The sequence below is a fragment of the Dermacentor albipictus genome, chromosome 3 (assembly GCF_038994185.2).
Source record: "Dermacentor albipictus isolate Rhodes 1998 colony chromosome 3, USDA_Dalb.pri_finalv2, whole genome shotgun sequence".
In the NCBI taxonomy this organism is placed as follows: Eukaryota; Metazoa; Arthropoda; class Arachnida; order Ixodida; family Ixodidae; genus Dermacentor; species Dermacentor albipictus.
In genome coordinates this window covers 11,242,267-11,249,041 of record NC_091823.1, presented here as the reverse complement: position 1 = coordinate 11,249,041, position 6,775 = coordinate 11,242,267, and the positions used below count along the sequence as shown (strand labels likewise).

Genomic DNA, 6,775 nt, shown 5'->3' with positions numbered 1-6,775 from the left:
GGCGTGTAGTGCGTCGAAAATGCACATCCGCGTATTGGACAACATTTATATAGTAGCTCACCGTGCTATGTCATAGTCACCTGCCATCTGCCTCTCTCTTTCCCTGTATCTCCCACTTCTTCTCACCCCAGTGAGGAATAGCCGGCTAGAGCCACGCTCTCCAGGTCAACTTATCCTTCTCTCCTTCTCTCTCTTCATTAAAATATCCTCCTCCGCCGCCGCCATGCCCCCCCCCCCCCCCCCGGAATAGGTGCATGCCAGATGTAGAAGCAGAACATAAAGAAAAACGTGAAGAAGTCACCAACACAAATTAAGGACGTCGGCTACAGAGAAATGAAGATGCGGGCATGAAAACCAACTTAGGGACGAGCAAGAAGTAAAGATAAGAAAAAATGACATCCAATGTTTCGGAGCCTACGCTCTATGACTTTATCGTAGGGATGTTGGTGCAGCTATTGTGGGGTTTATAATTGAATCGGGATGATCTCCTTGCTGAATTCTTATATCTTTATCAGACTTCATTCTTTCATCTTTTCAAAATTTCTCATTAGGGTTTCTTTTTAGGTTCGAATTATTTTCCCCACTGACCCGATTCCTGACCAATCCTTTATAGTGGGCATGAGCCATTCGTGGAGGAAAAGCAACCAACCAACAAAAGTGGGACCAGAGCATGCATTGTGCGAGGAGCACTGAGCTGCATAGAAGTGAAAATAACGTCGGTAACAGATTGTTGTAGGTGCCCACAGTGGAAATTCATAAGTGTGGCGAAAGAAGTCGAGTAAGCCAACAATGGGATCGCAGCATGCATAGAAGGAGAAGCACCGAGCTACATAGATGTGATGAGGTAGAAGTGAAGTGAATATGTTTCAGGAAACATCAAAGAAAGATTCGCTGAACATCGATTGCCCACATATGTGTGGAATTCATCTATTTTTTTTATTTCCTTTTAATTATCCTTGCCACTTACAGCCTGCAAGTTCTTGGCCGGTCTCCTGTAACGTACAGGCGTCATTGCTTGGGAATGAAAACAAGCTGTCAGTGTAGGAATTAGAATCGCTATGTTTTAATACATTTTTATACAATTCTCACTTTTCCTTTTTTTTTGCACCTCCCTAACCTTCGTAGCCAAACACAACCTTAATGGGCAATCGCCCGTAGTAGGTAAGCACCATTTTTGAAGGGGAAAACATGGCTGTGCTACCTCGATAGTCATATTACTAGCATTCGTACGCAACTCGCTGTTGCAAAAGGTACAGTCGTCGTCGTCGTCGTCGTCGTCGTCGTCGTCGTCGTCGTCGTCGTCGTCGTTGTTGTTGTTGTTGTTGTTGTTGTTGTTGTTGTTGTTGTTGTTGTTGTTGTTGTTGTTGTTGTTGTTGTTGTTGTTGTTGTTGTTGTTGTTGTTGTTGTTGTTGTTGTTGTTGTTGTTGTTGTTGTTGTTGTTGTTGTTGTTGTTTACATGGCTCGTACCCACGAGGAGGTGATTGGCAATGGCCACGCCGTAGAAATTGCAGAGAGAGAGAGAGAGTGAACTTTAATAAGCACCAGCAGTTTTGTCGGCTGGGCCTAGGCCTCCCACGATGGGACGTCGAGGTCTTGCCTCTTCGCCGCTTCGTAGGCCTGCTGGGTCGCCCAGAGTTGGTCGTCGAGGTGGGAGCTGCGCAGGGCGGCGTGCCATCTCGACGAGAGGGTCACGGGATTAAGGTCTTGGTATTGGTGTTTGCACTCCCATAGCATGTGGGGGAGTGTTGCCGATTCAGTTTTACAGACCTTGCACGTCTGGCTCGGGTAGATGTCGGGATATATAGTGTGATAGCGTGTGAGGGAGGGGTATGTATTCGTCTGTAACAGGCGAAGGGTGGTTGCCTGTGCCCTGTTTAACTTGCAGTGAGGGGTGGGGAAGATTCTTCTTGCGAGGTAAAATGACTTTACAAGGTCGTTGTATCTTGTAAGGCGGTCGCGTCCTGCGGGTGCACCTGCACCGTCTCCGGCACGGTTGACTAGTCCTCGTGCTACGGAGTGTGTAACCTCGTTGAGGTTGGTGAGGTGCGGGTGGACAACGCCGGCGTGTGCTGGGATCCAGACGAGGGTGATCTGATTTTCAGACGAATGCGGGGCTTGTCGTAAGATGCGGAGTGATTGATGAGAAATGCGACCTTTGATGTAGTTGTTGACTGCTGCGCGAGAATCGCTCACTATGGTGTGACAGGCTGGGTCAAGAGTGGCCAGGGCGATGGCCACTTCCTCGGCCGTCTCGGCATTTTTGGTAATGATGCTGGCAGCATGTCGGAGCAAGCCGCCCGCTGTGGTAACCGCCGCAAAGCGCCGTCCATCTTGGTACTCAGCTGCGTCGACGAAGGTGACGCCCGCGGTGTTGGCGTAAGCTTTGATGAGGGAAGTAGCTCGTGCCTTCCTGCGTTCTTTGTTGTAGTCTGGGTGCATGTTTCTCGGAATAGGGTCGGCGTGTATCCATTGCTGAATGTCGCGTGGTATTGGGTGTTTATCTCCATGTTGACGGTGGTAGGTTATATTAAGCTTGTTTAGAATGCTGCGACCCGTTTCCGTGAGAGTAAGCCTCTCTAGTTGAGATCGACGTTTGGCCTCGATTAACTCGTCTAGCGTGTTGTGGATACCTAATTGTAGTAGAAGTTCCGTGCTGGTGTGGTTGGGTAGTCCTAAGGCCTGCTTATAGGCTCCTCTAATGATGATGTCCAGTTTAGACTTCTCAGCTTTGTACCAGTTGAGAAAGGGCGCAACATAAGTAATCTGACAGACGATAAAAGATTGGACAAGGCGGATGAGGCTGTCTTCCTTCATACCCCCTCGCCGGTTGGTCACTCGTTTCAGCAGTCTGGATGTATTGGCGGTCTGTCGAAGGATCTTTGAGATAGCCGTAGAGTTAGCTCCGTTGGCTTCTATGGTCATACCAAGAACGCGGATGCAAGGGACCACGGGTATAGGTCTGCCATCGCTCAGGTTGAGCTCTATTTCCTCGTATTGGCGTTTAGTTGTGGAGCCCCGCGGGGGGCGTCCACGGAGTGTGGGGCGGTATAGGAGAAGCTCCGACTTTTCAGGGGAACAGCGGAGTCCCGTGCCTTCAAGATAATTTTCTACGACGTCAATGGCGTCTTGTAGGGCAGTTTCGATTTGGCCGTCACTGCCCTTTGCAGCCCAGATTGTAATGTCATCGGCGTATATGGTGTGTTCAATGCCGTCGAGTTTTTGTAGTTCTTGGGCTAATCCAATCATAACCAGATTAAACAGTATTGGGGAAATGACAGAGCCTTGTGGTGTGCCCGTGCTGCCGAGGGAGAGTTCCTCCGATCGAATGTCTCCGACCGACAGGAAGGCCTTCCGATTGGATAGAAAGTCACTTACGTAGTTGTAAGTGCGTTCTCCAAGGTTGAGCAAGGAGATGCGCTGAAGGATGGTGGAGTGCCTTATATTATCGAAGGCGCGCTCGAGGTCGAGGCCCAAGATCGCCTTCGTGTGACGGGATTTGCCATCTAGGATCTGATGCTGAAGTTGGAGCATAGCGTCTTGGGTGGAAAGATGCTGTCGAAAGCCAATTATCGAGTGGGGATAAGCACATGTGTCTTCGAGGTGAGTGTTTACACGGGTTAGGAGTGCGTGCTCCATGACCTTGCCTACACATGAAGTTAGTGATATGGGCCGGAGATTGGCGAGACTAGATGGCTTACCGGGTTTGGGGATGAGAATTACTTTGGCTGTTTTCCATGTCGGGGGAATGGATCCCTGGCGCCAGCAGGTGTTGATGTATTCGGTGAGTTGTTGCACCGAGGGGTCATCCAGATTTCTTAGTGTTTTATTCGTAACACCATCTGGGCCTGGCGCCGAACGGCTGTTCAGCTTATGTAGGGCAGCATGAATCTCTGCCAAGCTGAAATCTTCATCAAGGGCAGGGTTGGAGGTCCCTGTGTATGGGCCGTGAGGTTGAGTGGGCTCAGATGGGATGTACTTTTGACATAAGCTATTCTTAACGTGGTCCTGGTCATGCGTCTTGCTCTCTGTGAATAAAAGCTTGGCGAGGCGATCTTGTTGATATGAGCGGGTGGTGGTGCTATCAGTCAAATGTCTGAGGATTTTCCACGAGCGGGGTTGGTGGAGTTGCCCGTCTAGAGAGTGACATAGCTCTGTCCATTGCTGTCGACTTAGAACTCGGCAGTGTGCTTCAATTTCCTTGTTGAGAAGTGCGACCTTCCGTCTGAGTCTTCTATTGAGCCGTTGTCCCTTCCATCTAGAGAGGATGGATGATTTGGCCTCGATAAGGTGGGCGAGTCTACTGTCCATGCGCTCAGTCGGGGCGTCTGTTGTGATAATGCGGGTGGCCGATTTAGTATCAGACAGTAGATTGCATGACCATGATTCTATGTCGGTAATGGGAGTGTCCGTCGCTGCTGTTACACGGCGTTTACGGAACGCATCCCAGTCCGTCCAAGTAAAGTCCCTCGTTCTTCCCATAACGGCTGTTAGGTGTGGGAGAGTAATTTCGATGATGCAGTGATCACTCCCGAGGTCGTGTTGGGTGTTGCGCCAATGGGCGTTGTCTGCGTTTTTGGTGAACGTGAGGTCTGGCGTCGTGTCTCGTTCAGTAGAAGTGCCGAGGCGAGTGGGGAAGGCTGGGTCAGTAATGAGTGTAAGCCCGAGATCATGGGAGTCTTGCCATAAGTTACGACCTGCAGCAGAGCTGTGTCTGTAACCCCATCCTGTGTGCGGGAGATTGAAGTCACCTCCGATGATAAGGGGGCTGCTGCCTGCGATATTAAGGGCCTTTTTGAAGAGGGTTAGAAATCGGCTATGGCGTTGAGATGGAGTATTGTAGATGTTGAGGATAAATATTCCTTCCTTTCGTTTTCTGTGTGGGATGAGCTCAATGAAGAGGTGTTCGGTGCGCCGATCGTTGAGATTGTGTTCGATTGCCGTAATTCTTTTTCGAACGAGTGTGGAGACTCCGTGTGGAGCGTTGTTCGCAGTGAAAGAGTGATATCCTGGAAGGCTGACCGGAGTATTGTGCGTTTCCTGGAGCAAGATTACGTCGGGTTGACATGAAGTAGTACGGAGGTGTTGACGGAGAACGGGCTGTTTATGGAGGTAGCCTCGGCAGTTCCACTGCCACAATGTTGTGTCAGTTTTAGTGTGGGCCATGATGAAGGATAGGGGATGCCACAGGTGGCAGGGTGGCGGCGACGGCTCCTGTGGTGTCCATGGCTACGGTTTGAGCGGTGGAAGCGGTTTGTGTGAAAAGGGTTTGAATATTAGCTTCCATGGCGGTGACTCTGTGCATAAGGGCGATTAGAGAATTCTGTAAAGCTTCCACCGTGCTTTGGAGTGTTACGAGCATATCCTTGACCTCGGAGCGTACTTGGCCCTGAGCTCCTTCTTGGAGGGCACGCTTTTTGGGGGCTGGTCTTGAGAGTTCTTCAGTTTGGCTGTTGTTAGCGGGTTCTGGGGTGTTAGGTGTAGGTTGGGTTTTGGGTTGTTTGAGGCTGTGAACCTCCTGGGTAAGCTTTTGGATTAAATCACGCATAACTGCGTTTTCTTTCTTAAGGTGTTCGATGTCTGTGTTGTCTGTGTTGGGTTTAGGCAGTGGGGGGGATTTTACGTGACCCTCTCGCGAGACGCCCGTCAGGGCCTCTGCGAAGCTCACCTTTTCTGAGGTATGTCTGGCTCCTGGAGTCGACGTGGATCTTGATCTGGACCGACCTCGATCCGACCTCGGTCTGGAGAGGGAGCGGGACCGGGACCGGTGCTTGGTCTCCATGGACGGGAAATCTTCTGATTGAAGGGCTGAATGCTGTGCTACTCGGCGTTCTCCGAGGCGTCTTCGTATAACATACGGCGTTTTGTATCTGGCAGTACAAGATTTGTCCGCTGTGGGGTGGGGTCCACCACACAACATACACTTGGGTGTACACTGATGATCTTGATCTGGGTTGCGAGCTCCGCAGCCCCGGCAGATCTTGTTATTAGGGAACGGGCAAACGTCCATGCGATGCCCGAGACGGCCGCAGTGGTAACAGATATCGATCTGCTTGCGGTACAGGGAGCATGGGATTAGTGTTGCGCCATACCGAACCATGTATGGTACGTCAGGTCCGTCGAAGGCAATGACGATAGTCGTGGTGGAACCGATTCGCTTTGCGGCCAGGGCTAGAGGATTGCGATCATTTATGATGTTAGCATCGACTTGTCTGGCGTCATCGGTGAGAGGGATGCCTCTGATGACCCCTTTGGTGGTATTATCTGGGGCGGCTTCGTACGCGCTGACCTCGTGGGTTACCCCGTTGACTTGGATGGACTTGATTCTTGCGTACCGGTCCGCATTTTGCGGGCTGGGCGTGCTGATCACCATGATGTTTTGCTGGTTGTTCGAGCATATTGTGTCGTGTTGACTGTCTTCTGAGCTAAGTTGCGCTGCTTGAAGAATAGCTGCAGTCACTGTAGGGCTGCCGACCTTGGAAATATTGAGTGCTCCTTTGGGTCTGACGATGATCTTGATCTCATTCGCTGGTAGTGGGAGCATGCGCCCGGCCTTCAGAACCTGAGTTCTAACTTGCTGCCTGGGTCTATAGCGAGAGCGAGAGTCTTGCGTCCTAGGTTGTTGTTCTTGGGATAGTTTTCGGCACCGCTGCTCGTCTGGGCGACGGGCGGTACACCGACGGGAACGGGCGGTACACCAGCCCATCTCGGTGGTTAACTCTTCTGGGGAAATATCTTTGCCACATACTTGGACTTCCATGCTTCGCAGATTTGGCCA

At 50.9% G+C, this 6,775-nt stretch overlaps 1 protein-coding gene across 1 annotated transcript in view; it reads right to left on the bottom strand.

Moving 5' to 3' along the window:
* LOC135919519 (cytochrome P450 2A12-like) overlaps positions 1–6,775 on the bottom strand; it is an 89,672-nt gene that overhangs the window by 68,390 nt on the left and 14,507 nt on the right. The window lies entirely within an intron of this gene.